This window comes from Anomaloglossus baeobatrachus, chromosome 5 (genome assembly GCF_048569485.1).
Source record: "Anomaloglossus baeobatrachus isolate aAnoBae1 chromosome 5, aAnoBae1.hap1, whole genome shotgun sequence".
NCBI lineage: Eukaryota > Metazoa > Chordata > Amphibia > Anura > Aromobatidae > Anomaloglossus > Anomaloglossus baeobatrachus.
Window position 1 is genome coordinate 402645998 of NC_134357.1, and position 15450 is coordinate 402661447.

The 15450-nt window shown below is 45.8% G+C and overlaps 1 protein-coding gene across 1 annotated transcript in view; it reads left to right on the forward strand.

The window, feature by feature from the left end:
• The first annotated feature begins 5809 nt into the window (after positions 1-5809).
• LOC142311634 (NXPE family member 4-like) overlaps positions 5810-15450 on the forward strand; it is a 125418-nt gene continuing 115777 nt past the window's right edge. Inside the window, exon 1 of the mRNA XM_075350200.1 lies at positions 5810-5835. The gene's annotated coding sequence lies outside the window, so the exon portion shown is untranslated. The remainder of the gene's footprint in view (positions 5836-15450) is intronic.

The window sequence follows — 15450 nt, forward strand, 5'->3', positions numbered from 1 at the left end:
GGTTTCGTGCCCGTCATGTCCCTGGTTTTTGCAATTCCGCTGCTGATGCTCTTTCTCATTTTCATTTACAGAAATTCCGAGAGCTTTGCCCTCGCGCTCAGCCGGACAGCTTGCCCTGCCCTGTCAGTATGTGGAACCTCCTTCTCAGCAACTGATTCCGTTGGTGAGAGCTTCTGTGGCTCCTGCGACGTGGCAAGCTTATGGTAAGGCATGGTCGGAATGGCTGAATTTTGCGGGGCACCCCCCGATTGACAGTTCAGAACCTGCCCGTTTGGCAGCTACAGTTCGGTACTTGATTCATTTGCGTGATTCTGGTTTTTCTGGGTCCGTGGCTCGGAATCGTTTAACTGGCATCGCCTTCCATTTCAAGCTTCGCGGCTGGTCGGACGTCACAAAATCTTTTATTATCAGTCGGGCCGTTCGTGGTTGGTGTCGGTTGACCCCCCGCCGGGAGCATAGACAGCCCATTTCTTTTGCACTGTTGGCTCGCCTCATTGGGGCCGTCCGTAATTTTTGCTCATCCCCCTTTGAATCCGCCCTTTTCGCGGTTTCCTTTGGATTGGCCTTTTTTGGCGCTTTGCGAATTGGTGAGCTTTTGTCTTTGTCGAAGCACCGTCCCGGTGGCCTCCGGCACAATGATGTTACAGTTTGCAGTGGGGGTTTGCGTATCCGCATCCGTAAGTCCAAAACGGACCCATCTGGCAGGGGCTCTTGGATCCCCTTATTCGCTATCCCTGGCCCTGTCTGCCCCATTGTTTTGGTAAACAACTATCTAGCTGTGCGTCGCTCTGGTGTGTCCTTCTTATCTCACGAGGATGGTTCACCACTCACAAAGTTCCAGTTTTTGGCCCTCTTTCGTAAATGCCTGCAATTGTTTGGCTTGACGCCTACTGAATTTGGTACACACTCCTTTCGGATAGGTGCGGCTACCGAGGCCGCGAGAGCTGGTTTGTCCAATTCCGAGATTCAGCGCATTGGTAGATGGCGTTCTTCTTGCTTTGCGCGCTACATTCGACCTGATTTATTGCTTTACTAATTCTGTTTCTTTCCATAGGCGGTGCACGGCCGGCGGTGTGGCTGTTGGGCCACTCATATATTTTTTGGGCTGGCCAGAGAGCGGCGTATCGTCCGGGTGGAAGGCATCTCGGCTTTCGTGGCCTCGACGTGCATTGGAGGGGCATCAGAGGCCTGATGTGGCCGCAGGTTCTCCCGGAGGTAGTCGGCATTGCTCAAGTTGCTGCGTCCCCGGTGATTCTTCTCATACACGCCGGGGGCAATGATCTTTGTTCCTACTGGCTTGCAGAGCTCCTGACTACTATGAGGTCTGATGTGGATAAATTCCACGGTTTCTTTCCCGAGCTGGTCCTCATTTGGTCAGAAGTAATTCCCCGCGTTGCATGGCAGGGGGCTCGCGACGCAGCAGCGGTTGAGCGGTCACGCCGTACTTTAAACGCGAGAATGTCCCGTTTCATCCGCTTTAAGGGTGGTGTAGTCGTCAGACATAGGCAGCTGGAAGGGGACAACTCCAGCCTCATGTTGCCGGATGGCGTCCATTTGTCGGACATTGGCATCGATATTTTTTTATCAGGCCTTCAAGATGGCATTGAGCAGGCACTTCTTTTAATGGGTGGGGGTCGGAGCGCTGTCTAGGGACTTTGCTCCTCCGTGGCGGTCAGTTCTGGAATGGTGGTGTCAAGCGAAGGCTGATTGCGCCGGGTGACCGGCCTGGCATTACGCCTCGTCTTGACAGCAGTATAAGTTGGCTTTGACATTTGCACAAATTAATGTAAAAGCTGTGACCGACCTCAACCCAGCAAAAGATGAGAGTTTTATATGTTTGCACTTGATTATCTCTCCAATAAAGTTTACTTGTTTTATTACAAACGTGTGTTTTGTTCGGGCATGGGGGGTTGGTTTGGTTGTGGGGTCTCAGCAGTCTACTGAGTATCTAAATGAGTCAATATACTGGTCCAAAATGGTGTTGCGGCCAGGAGGAATAGAAACACCCACATCAAAAAAAATTTGGCGGGATCTTTCACATTTAAAATAATGTATTTTAAACAACATTAGTGCATGCCCTCATCATCTCCCGCCTCGACTACTGCAACTGTCGCGGGCGGGGAGGAGGGTGTCAGCACACCGCGCTCACCCCTTCTGCTCGGGTCCGGCAGCTGCTCCTTGGTGGCTCGAGCGGTGGGCCGGATCCCGGGGTGTCTCGAGCGACACTCCTCGCCCGTGAGTGAAAGGGGGTGTTTGTTGGGTGTGGGGATTGTTATAGTTCGTGACGCCACCCACGGTTGTGGTGATTGCACCACCGCTGCTCAGTGTGGGGGTCCCGGGGATGGTGATGCGGAGCAGCCAGGTGTTGTGTTGCCCCTCCGTGGGTAGGGGTTGGTGATCCCGGGGCCCGGTGATGAGATGTGGAGTGTAGGGCCTGGAGGGCGCAGGGATGCGGGGGCAGCGCTGTGCCTTGCGGCACTATGGTACTCACTCAGCCTGACACACGGACACAGTTTGTACGGTAAACCAACGGCTGGTAGGACGGTCCCACAGACGGCTGCACCTGCACTCCCGGTAGGTAACGGTGACGTTTCTCTTCCTTGCACCTATGTTGTCTGATGGTAGCGGTGGATTCCCTCCGGTTACCCGCTCCCCGACTGCAATCTGGGCCGGAGGAGCTCTACACTTTGCCCGCAGGCGCTGGCCCTGGGGAAACTTGTGCCTTGGCGGTGGCGGTGTCTCCCCGGTAATGGTCGGGCTGTTGCCGTCAATCGGGACTTGGTTGCTGGGGGATCTGCGTCCCCGTCACTGACGGATTTGGCAAATTTGGCGACTCCTAGCCTTGCCGGGGTCCGAGAGGCCCCTGCCCTGGTGCTGACTGTCCTTCGGAACACTGCTCCAGACCACCGGGCACACAGCCAACGGGGTCCTTCCAGGAACTTCCAAACGGTCCCCCTCCAAACAGTCACCGCCGTTGCTGACCTTGCTGTTCTGGCCCTCACAAAGCTGGGCTCTCAGGCTTTCTTTCCTTCTGTCACTCTACTTGCTTTTCTCCTTTGCACTTCTCTACTTTCACCACTTTCACTTCTCTGTTTACTCTAGCCCCTGCCTGGGCTGCTCCTCACTCCTTCCACTTCCTCCTCCCTGACAGAACTCCTGTTCACTCTCTCATGTCCCTAGCTGGACTCTAACTGCCTGGTTACTTCCTGCCTCCAGAGCTGTGAGCTCCTCGAAGGGCGGAGCCAACCGCCTGGCCCACCCCCTGGTGTGCATCAACAGACTCCTGGAGCAAGGCAACAAGGATTTCTGGTTAGCAGATGTGCCTACCTGGAGTGTGGGGTGTGGTGGTGTTGTGACCTGTGTCCCCTGGCTTGCCCAGGGCGACACACAACCTCCTGCTCTCTGGCCTCCCTTCCAACACTCTTGCACCCCTCCAATCTATCCTAAACTCTGCAGCCCGCTTAATCCACCTCTCCCCTCGCTACTCCCCAGCCTCGCCACTCTGCCAATCCCTTCACTGGCTTCCCATCGCCCAACGACTCCAGTTCAAAACATTAACCATGACATACAAAGCCATGCACAACCTGTCTCCTCCCTACATCTGTGACCTAGTCTCCCAGTACCTACCTGCACGCAACCTTAGATCCTCACAAGATCTCCTTCTCTGCTCCTCTCTTATTTCCTCTTCCCACAATCGTGTACAAGATTTCTCCCGTGCATCCCCCATACTCTGGAACGCTCTACCTCAGCACATCAGACTCTCCACTACCGTGGAAAGCTTCAAGAGGAACCTCAAGACCCACCTCTTCCAACAAGCCTACAACCTACAATAGCCCTCAGCCCAGTAGACCACTGCGCAACCAGCTCTGTCCTCACCTATTGTACCATCACCCATTCCCTGTAGACTGTGAGCCCTCGCGGGCAGGGTCCTCTCTCCTCCTATACCAGTCTGTCTTGTACTGTTAATGATTGTTGTACGTATACCCTCTTTCACTTGTAAAGCGCCATGGAATAAATGGCGCTATAATAATAAATAATAATAATAATAATAATAATAATAATATTTCACGTTTTATTTTAAATGTGAAAGATCCGCCAAGTTTTTTTCGATGTGGGTGTTTCTATTACGTCACTGCAGTGGGATATAATGCTGACTTGTCCATGCTAACAGCAGATTTGATGTTTTTGCCTGTTGTCCTGATGAAGGGAGCTGAGCACTCCTGAAACGCGTTGACCTGTGCATGAAATAAAGAAACATTAATTCCATCATCGGTCCAATTTGGTCTATTAGCGCGGCTTTTGAAAACCCGTTTTCTACTGTTTTCTGTTATCTGCCATACCCGGGGCTGCAGCTTTTGACCTGACTGTACAACGCTATGGGATAAAATGCTGACTTGTCCATGCTAACAGCAGATTTGATGTTTTTGCCTGTTGTCCTGATGAAGGGACCTCTGCATGAAATAAAGAAACATTAATTCTATCATCAGTCCAATTTGGTCTATTAGTGCGGCTTTTAAAAAACGATCTTCTACTGTTTTCTGTTATGTGCACGCTGTCTGACAGAGTATTGGTTTCCAATTTGGTTTCTGTTGGTTAAATCACACTCCTATCTCGGTACCCATGGGGGAGGGGTTACAAGATCATCATTGGTCAGGAGTAGGGCCAAGAAGGAGACTTAGGCATCCTCACCTTTAGGAGTATCCCTGAGATTAGGGATATCACAGGGCTCCTAGCCTGAGAGTAAGCTAAAGAGCCACAATTTCCTGCTATCACCATAGTCCTTGTGACACCTAGTGAGCAAAAGCTTTGATAAAGATAGTCTGTAGGCCATGAATCTCACATACAGTGGATGACTTGAGGCAGCAGAGAAGACTGGAGATGAGATAGCGTTATCCTTGAGTGTTTACCATGACAAGTGTTTACCAATGTGAATGATGTGAATACTAGCGACTGACCCTCAAACGAAGTCGGCTTAGAAAATTGAAGGCAGTCGGAGGACAGGACTTTAGTGACCAGGCCCCTAACCATCAACGTAATGGGTTAGTCCTAACTGATGTGGGAACAGAGTTGGCTTACCCTAGAGAATTCTTCCCAAGCGTCTGAGAGTGTGAGGAGTGTGAGGCGGATCCACCTGCACCTGCGAGGCACACATGTCTGCTGTTCAAAACAGTAGACATGTGTGGGGATCACCGCTGGCTCACCGCAGAAGCCAGGGGTGATCACCCTTTCATGATTTAGGACGTACCGTTACGTCCTAGGTCGTGAAGGGGTTAAAGGGAATCTGTCACCAGGTTTTTGCCACAAATCTGAGAGCAGAATAATGTAGATGGAGAGATCTTGATTCCAGCAATGTGTCACTTACTGAGCTGTTTAGTGTAGCTTTGATAAAATCACTGTTTAAGCAGCAGAAGATTATCATTAGAGGACTACTTGGCATGCTGTAGGTAGTTCAGCATAATATTGAGCTCTGTTTAACTGCTAGATCTGCAGCAGAGAAAACATTGATTTTAGGAAACAACCCTGTTAGTGACATATCACTGGAAGCAGCATCTGTGTCTCTTCATTATACTGCTCTCAGATGGGGGAGCAAAAATTTGGTGACAGATTCCCTTTAAATAAAGTTTAAAAATAAAATTCTAGGAAAATATTGACAAATCATATGTTACATTAATATACAAAGTTTAAATTAGGACACATTTTACAAGCCTGATGAGTGTCGCCCAACAGTGTACATTCCTGAGTTGTAGTTGCACCTCCCTGTCTGTATAAATCAGCATACCATTCTATTATAATATTTTCCTTCACTCTGAAGACTTTTCCATCTGACTCCGACAGGTGAGTGATATTGTTTTCTGTTTTTGCCCATATAGTTATATTCCCAGTGCACAGGCACTGTATACTGATAATGCTCTAAACAAACCACTTGGTAATTTACCTATAGTCCTATAGAAAGTTGCAAGTAACAGCGATGCCACAATGAATTCTACTACATAGCCTCAGTTCTTTCATGTTTTTTTTATGAAGCAAATTATGGGGAACAATTTTATTTATTTTTCATTATTAAACTAGTTTCAAAGGGTGAAAGGCAAAGTTTTCAGACATTATAACTTTATAACTAGTCATATTATTAAAAAGAGATTTAGCGAGCTAGCTAAGTACTGGAGACATTGTTGCAAAAAGCATCCAAGATATATTTTTTGCTCTTATTGAACATTGTTGTTTTGGATTTTAAAGTGAATTTTTGCCAAATCTCAGCTTAACATGTTATTTTAATGAGCCATATAAAAATATAAAAATGTCAACAAAGATTGTTAGATGGATTTTTTTATTACGGTAGACACAATAAGGCTATATTCACCAGGGCATTTATTTTGTATGTTTTATTTCATTAGTTTTATGCAGATTCATGCAAATAAAACTGTGCTTTTACAGTACCAGCAAAGCCTATGAGATTCCAGAAATCTCATGCACAAATGTAGCACCCCACGAAGCAGGAGGTTAAACCTACTCGTCGCCGGGCCATTTCGGATTGGGTAAGGCGTTGTCACGGGGTGGCCTTGCCTGGTTCCGTTGCCCCGAGGCTTACAGTTGAATGGTGGGGAAGAGAAGCGGGGTGATTGGAAAAGAGTTTATCGTGACGCCACCTGTGGTATGCGGCGAGGGAATAGCTGATGGTGCCGGGTTCCTCTCCGGGGCAGGTGTTAAGGCAGTTGGGATGGTATTGCTCCCACAGGCGGAGCGATACCATCGACCTGTTCATTCTCTACAGCCGAACTACCATCAAAGTAAGCACTTACAGAAGGTTGTGCTGGATGGACAGAGAGATTTGGATTTTTTGACTCCGGGGCATTTCTCACAATAGCTAATCCTCGAGTGGTTCGGCCAGAGGCAATACATCATGGACCAGGGATTGTTATTGAATTGGCTGGAGGACAAAGGAGGAATATCCCAAAAGGCGACTGTAGATCTGTACTTTGGTTTTGGGATCAAGCAATGTGTGGTTGGGGTGATGAGTGGCCTGCCTGCAGATACTTCTAGGAAATGAAGTGGAAGATCTACAATGTCAATTTGTGGGTGCAGGAAACACAGTTTGAGTGAAGGAGGACACAAAGGGAAGTTTGTCCTTCTAACCCTACCACTGTACAAGGGGCTACCTACAGCTTCTCCATCCAATACAAGCGTGGAAGTCAACACCAGAATGCTGATGGACTGTCCCGGCAAGAAGAACCATAGACTATTCACAGCTGAGAAACATGGACTTAAGAGAGATGTCCAGAGATCTATGTAGACCTCATGGCATACTCACTTATTCAGAAGGAGGGAGAGGTTGTGATGGTGGGATATGGGGGAGGTGTATCTTGCTGTACATATTCCTATTTTAGCCTGGTTCACTGTCCATTTTTTGTACTGCTTCTGTGTACATTTCTATTGTTTTTAAGTAATCACCCCCTATAGTGCAAGGTTATAGCCTCTTGAGGTGCTTCCGTCCCTGGATGTGGCCTAGAGTCAACATACTGTAACCTTTTTGCTTACCTGGGAGATTCGGCCAGTCTATTTGAGAACTTTAAGGAAGAAGGATTGATCCTCTGGGAAAAGTTGAGACTTCTCAGAGAGATGGGGACATTTATGCCACTACTGGACAATTTTACCCTCTGTTTTGTGGATTATGTTATGGACCATTTTGATTTGCTTGGAATAAATGCTCTTTGGATTGTACCACCATCTCTCACTCTGTTGATTGTGTGATATGGGAGAAAGACCCCTTGACAGGTAGTAATGGCAGTTGGCGCCTAAGCGTTGGGCAGCGGCACCAGTAAGGACGAGCCAACACAGTCTCTGCGGGTTCAGGGTGTAGTTTACTCACAACTTCAGTTGCCAGCCCGGTCACACTGGTCACTGCCATGATGGGCTTTGGTCCATCCCAGATACGGTAAATGGGTCACCACCAGTGTTTTGAGAGAGAGAAAGAGTGAGATTCCTATTTCGAGGGTGTCCCCCTCCACAGTTAGGTACCCCGGCTGAGCTCCCACTCCAAGCTCCTAGGCCCTGTGAAGTCCAAGTTCTCCAGAGATGTATCGCCAGAACTACATTCCTAACGGGTCTGACTGGCCATGATGTGCGTGTGTAGTGCCTATTTATACTACAAGTGGAACCCGCCCCCCAGGTGGCTGGCTTCAGGGACCGGGAAGTCCATGTTCATACGGCCACCACCCTGCCTACCCTGAGCCAACCCACGCTTTGTAAAGGTTCCTAAGCTGTGTGCAGTGTGTGACTGGGGAACACCGGTGATTAACCCCCTCCTTACCTGAGATAGATATCGCACCCTGATTGGGGTGCAGTACCCTGTGGCGACCAGAGCCTCAGGGGTGCCACACAAACACTTACGCTTGTCTTCTTGACTGAAATGTAAACCTGCTTGGTTTTTGCTGTGTTTTATAAAAAAGCAGCCTGTCACTTCTTTCAGCTGTTTTGCCGCATTTTTACCTCCATACAAATCAATGAGGAAGTGCAAAAACATTGTAAAAACCACATCAAAACTGCAGGTTATTTCCTGCCAAGATACAAGATTTTGCTACAGTTTTACCACAAAAAAAATACAGCAAAAACATCCTGTGTAAACATAGCCTAAAGCGGGCTTTACACGCTGCGATATCGGTACCGATATCGCTAGCGTGGGTACCCGCCCCCATCTGTTGTGCGGCACGGGCAAATCGCTGCCCGTGCCGCACAACATCGCCCAGACCCGTCACACGTACTTACCTGCCTGGCAACGTCGCTGTGACCAGCGAACCGCCTCCTGTCTAAGGGGGCGGTTCGTTCAGCGTCACAGCGACGTCACAGCTGTGTCACTGAACCGCCGCCCAATAGAATCGGAGGGGACGTAACATCCCGCCCCCCTCCTTCCTTCTGCATAGCGGCCGGGATGCAGGTAAGGTGAGGTTCCTCGTTCCTGCGGTGTCACATGGAGCGATGTGTGCTGCCGCAGGAACGAGGAACAACTTCGTTACTGCTGCAGTAACGATATTTGAGAATGGACCCCCATGTCACCGATGAGCGATTTTGCATGTTTTTGCGACGATGCATAATCGCTCATAGGTGTCACACGCAACGGCATCGCTAATGCGGTCGGATGTGCGTCACCAATTCCGTGACCCCAACGACTTCGCATTAGCGATGTCGTAGCATGTAAAGCCCCCTTTAGAGTATGTGCACGTAACTTTCTTTAACAGTGGATTTTACCTTAAATCTGCAGGTAACATTGCTTCAGAAAAGGCTAAAAAGAACTGTGAAAACCACTATAATATCAAAAAGATTTGCTGTGCATATGTTCAGACTTTTTGAGCTTCTGTGAACTGCTTCAGGCTTAGGGTGGCTTTACATGCTACGATATAGGTACCGATATCGCTAGCATGCGACCCGCCCCCATAGTTTGTGCGAAATGTGCATATCGCTGCCCGTCGCGCACAAAATCCGGCACCCCCGTCACACATACTTACCTGCATAGCGACGTCGCTGTGACTGGCGTACCGCCTCCTTGCTAAGGGGGCGGTCCGTTTGGCGTCACAGCGACGTCACTAAGCGGCCGCCCAATGAAGCGGAGGGGCGGAGATGAGCGGGACGAACATCCCGGCCATCTCCTTCCTTCCGCATTGTGGCCGGCGGCAGGTAAGGAGATGTTCCTCGTTCCTACGGGGGTCACACACAGCGATGTGCACTGCCGCAGGAACGAGGAACAACTTCGGCAAAGCGATAGCATCGATACTTGGGAGCGGACCCCCATGTCAACAAGGAGCGATTTTGGACGTTTTTGCAACGATCCAAAATCGCTCCTAGTCGTCATACACAATGAGATCGCTACAGCGACTGGATGTGCGTCACAAATTCCGTGACCCCAACGACATCGCTGTAGCAAAATCGTAGTGTGTAAAGCCCACTTTAGAAAGCCTTTTGGAGAAGTGACCTGATTATTCTTGAGGCATCTTCGATTTGAATTCCGTTCCCTAGTTGATATATACAGTTAAAAAAAGAAAAAAAAACTACTGGAAAAATGACTGCAAAGATGTCAAAGAAGACGCCTCAGAAAAAACACCGCCTAAGGCCCCCTTCACACGTCAGTGATTCTGGTACATGTGTTACTGTTTTTATGCGCACCGGAATCACGGACAAGCGCAGATCCATTAAAGTCAATGGGTCTGCACACACATCAGTGATTTTTCACTGACATGTTTCCATGCGGTGCATACGCGTGTCCGTGTGTTCCGCACGGAGACAAGTCCGTTTTTCTCCAGCATCACTGATGTCCAATGGATCACACAGTGGTGTGATCCGTGTGACACATGCCAGAAAAAACTCATATCTTTGAAATAAAAAGTGCATATAATGCGCACATAACTATATCAATAAAGTTCTGTCAAAACCAAATACCAGGAAGTATCAAAGGCAAAGCAGCTTTGTTGAAAACATAACACACCAACAAGTGGCAAAAAACTAAGTTTCAAAACATGTAAAAATACGCAATCAAAAACATACATAAAAAGGAACCTAATTTACATAAGAGGTGCACAAATTATCCAGAAATTTTGCAACATCGAAAACTCACCAGAACCTCATTGTCAGAATGTAGCCAAAGACTGGAAAGTCTAAAAGATTTAATTTCAGAGGAAAATGAACTTTTAGATAATGTTGTTATAGAATAGATACAGAAAAATTTCTTTAAGCCATTCCCAAAATTGGACATAATGTTACATCCTACTTTCCACTGCGTTTCTGCAAATGGGTATTCCGGTGTGATCACCACCGGAAGCTAGGCATAACTGATAGCTGTGCTACGGCTGTCACAGCCAGTGCCCTCACCGCCCCTGGCTGTTTAGCCCCCCAAATGCTGGGCAATAGTGATCTCAGCATTTAGAGGCTTGAGAGAGGAAAAGAGGCTCCCTTTCTTATTCAATCGGTTCCTCCTCGTCGTGACATTATGATATCCTTACCATAACAACAGGAGGTCAAATAATGACCTCCTGATCTGTCAGGTACGGTAGCCTGTTAGACTATACCAAGATCATGGTCTAACAGGTGTTCTGCCAGTATCATACTGACAGACCTAATCTATTGCAATACATGTGCATTGCAATACATTAGACCAGTCATCAGACTTGCTAAGTAGTAATGTACTACTTAGCCTCATGAGGGGAAAACAGTGCTTTTCTATCAGCTGACCCCATCTCCTTTCGTGTGGTTCTCTGAATCCAATTAAGACCGTGTGTATAAAAAGTAGTTTTTGACCACATATGGGTGTTGGCGAACTCAGGAGAAGTTGTGTATCAAATTGTAACAATTATTTTCTCCTAATACCCCTTTTTAAAATTAAAAATGGGTCCAAATCAACATTTAATTATGCAAAAGGGGACATTTTTATTTACTTAGCCCATTGTTATACAATTCTGTGAATCGCCTGATAATTAGAAATGCTCACTGCACCCCTAGATGAATCCCTCGAGAGGTGTAGTTTTTAAAATTGGGTTACTCGTGGGGGTTTCTGCTTTTTTGACATGTCAAGGGCTTTTCAAATGTAACATGGCATCTTCAATCTATTCCAGCCATAATGAGATTCTAAAATTCAAATATCGCTCTTTTCCTTCTGAACTCTGCCGTGCGCCCAAAAGTAGTTTTCCACCATATGCCACATATAGGATATCAGTGTACTCAGGAGAAATTGTGCAATAAATTGTATGGTCAATTTTTTTCCTGTTACTCCTATGAAAATTAAAAATTTGGAGCAAAACCAGCATTTTTGTGAGATAAATGTATTTTTTTTTCATTTTCACAGCTCAACATTATAAAATTCTATAAAGCACCTATGGGTTCAAGATATTCAACACATTTCTAAATAAATTCCTTGTGGGATGCAGTTTAAAAAATGTGGTCACTTGTGGAGGTTTCCACTGTTTAGGCACATCAGGGGATTGCATATTTGGAGTTCCAAAAGTCAAATGGTGCTTCATCCCTTCCAAGCCATGCCGTGCACACAACCAGTAGATTTCCACCACATATGGGGTATTAGCATACTCAGGAGAAATTGCATAAAAAATTGTATGGTCCATTTTATCTTGCTACCCTTGTGAAAATTAAAAATTTTGCTGAAAAGCAACATCTTTGTGGGAAACACTTCTTTTTTTATGGCTCAACATTATAAAATTCTGTGAAGCACTTGGAGGTTCAAGGTGCTTAACACACCTTTAAATAAATTCCTTGAGGAATGTAGTTTCGAAAATGGATCACTTGTAGGGGATTTCCAATGTTTAGTCACATCACTGCTCTGCACTGGTGACATGGCGTTCACTATCTATTCCAGACAATTTTGCACTCCAAAAGTCAAATGGAGCTCCTTCCCTTCTGAGCCCTGCCATGCGCCTAAATAGTGGTTTCCCACCATATATGGGATTTAAGCGTACTCAGGTGAGTTTGTCCTGCTACCCTTGTGAAAATTAAAAATTTGGGGCAAAAGCAACATGTTTGTGGAAAAATTGTATGTTTTCATTTTCATGGCTCAATGTTATAAAATTCTGTGAAGCACCTGTGAGTTCAAGGTGCTTACCACACCTCTAAATAAATTCCTAGAGTTGTATAGTTTCCAAAATGGAGTCAGTTTGTAGGGGCTCTCCCGTATTTAGGGACATCACAAGCTCTCCAAATGTGACAAGGTGTCTGCTTTTGATTCCAGGCAATTTTGCATTCGAAAAGTCAAATGGTGCTCCTTCCCTTCCGAGCCCTGCTGTGTCCCCAAATAGTAGTTTTCCACTATATGAGGTATCGGCGTGCTCAGGGGCAATTGTACAACAAACTGAATGGTCTAGGTTCTCCTGGTACCCTTCTGAAAATGCAAAATTTGGAGCTAAATTAACATTTTAGTAAGTAAAAGTAAAATTTATATTTTTTTCCATCCACGTTGTTTTAAGTCCTGTGAAGTACCTAAAGGGTTAATAAACTTATTAAATGTGGTTTTGAGCACTTTGAGGAATACCCTTTTAAAATGTTATCACTTTTGGGTATTTTACGGCATATAGGTTCGTTAAATGTGTTGTGGGCTTTAAAAAAAAATTGTTTTTGGAACTTTTGTTGGAAAAATTAGACATTGATAATTATCTTTAAACCCTTCTAACTTCCTAAAAAAAAAAAAAAAGTATCAAAAATTATGCTGATGTAAATCAGACATGTGGGAAATGTTACAGTATTTATTAAATATTTTATATGACATAACTTTTTGGTTTAAAGGCATAAAATTAAAAGTTTAAAAATTGCAAAATTTTCAATTTTTTTGCCAAAATTACAATATTTTCATAAATAAACGTAATTAATTTTGACCTAAATTTACCACTATCATGAAGTACTCTGTGTCACACAAAAAGTTTCAAAATTACTGGGATCTCTTGAAGCGTTGCAGAGTTATTGCCACATAAAATGACACTGGTAAAATTTGGCCTGGTCAGGAAAGTGAAAACAGACTTTAGCAGTAAGGGGTTAAAGGGAACCTGTCAGGCGATTCATGCTTTCCAAACTTTGGGCAGCATGAATCGCAGCCTGACTTCAGAATTGGAGCCAGGCATATTATTCTCTGAAATGTGTCATTGTTTCATAGAAAATATACTGAGAAAATCTGGGCTGGGACCATAGCCAGAGAGAAGACTAGTCTGGCTCTTCTCAGCATTGCTGCAGGTGATTGACTGGCTTCTCCCTCACGTATACTTAGGGAGAGACCTATCAATCACCGCTATGTCAAGGGGTGCTAAGCTGACCTTAAGACTGTGGGCACTGCGCTCACTCTGACCCTGGAGGTACCCTTGATGGTAGGAAGATCTAGGTCTTCACCCTGGCCCTTTCTCCTGTTGGGCCCTGCCCTAAAACCTACCCCGTACCCTCAACCCTGGGATGAGCTGGACCCAAAGTAACAACCTCCCCAAGACACATACGAGGGTGTCAAAGTGAAACACACTCACACTGCAAATAAGCACAGAGGAGAGACAAAACAACAACGGAATAAACCAAAAGGGTTAGGAGAAATTCACATCAGGTACTCACAAACATCACGAATCAAAAAAACAAAACAACTGCAAGCAGAGACTATCTTCTGCAGTCTCCTACTATACACTCCAGCCTAAAATAGAAGGAAGGTAATTAGCAATCTGGCTCTCAGAAGAGTAGCACACTGCTCCAAAAAGGATTAACTCCTGCAAGGCTGGGAGAAGTGAAACAACTCAGCCGAGCTGAGCACTTCAGAGAGACCAGGTTGCCTGTCTGACATTGCAATATGAACAGTGTCTGATGCAATAGAAGTAATCCGTGTGTGCAGATCCCGATAGCGCATGACACTCTAGTAGCGCTGAGAAGAGTCGGTCACACAAGGAGCTGGACAAGTCTAGCTGGACAGAACTGCTAAGTATAATTGTTCTGACAAGCTGGAGCAATTCAGAGAATAATACAGTGCCTTCCGAAAGTATTCGGTCCCCTTGAATTTTTAAACCTTTTCCCACATTTCAGGCTTCAAACATAAAGACAAAAATTTGAATGTTATGTTGAAGAATCAACAACAAGTGGGACACAATTGTGAAGTTGACCAAAATGTATTGCTTATTTTAAACTTTTATAAAAAATAATAAACTGAAAATTGGGGCGTGCAATATTATTCATCCCCTTTTAAGTTTCTACTTTGTAGCACAACCTTTTGCTGCGACTACAGGTGCAAGTCGCTTGGGGTATATCTCTATCAGATTTGCACATGGAGAGACTGAAATTCTTGCCCATTCTTCCTTTGCAAACAGGTTGAGCTGAGTGAGGTTGGATGGAGAGCATTTGTGAACAGCAGTTTTCAGCTCTTTCCACAGATTCTCAATTGGATTCAGGTCTGGACTTTGACTTGGCCATTCTAACACCTGGATACGTTTATTTGTGAACTATTCCATTGTAGATTTTGCTTTATGTTTGGGATCCTTGTCTTGTTGAAAGATAAATCTCCATCCCAGTCTCAGGTCTTTTGCAGACTCCAACAAGTATTCTTCAAGAATGCGCCTGTATTTGGCTCCATTCATCTTCCCATCAATTTTAACCATCATCCCTGTCCCTGCTGAAGAAAAGCAGGCCCAAACCATGATGCTGCCACCACCATGTTTGACAGTGGGGATGGTGTGTTCAGGGTGATGAGCTGTGTTGCTTTTACGCCAAACATATCTTTTGGCATTGTGCCCAAAAAGTTTGATTTTGGTTTCATCTGACCACAGCACTTTCTTCCACATGTTGGTGTGTCTCCCAGGTGGCTTGTGGAAAACTTTAAACGACACTTTTTATGGATATCTTTGAGAAATGTCTTTCTTCTTGCCACTCTTCCATAAAGGCCAGATTTGTGCAGTGTATGACTGATTGTTGTGCTATGGACAGACTCTCCCACCTCAGCTGTAGATC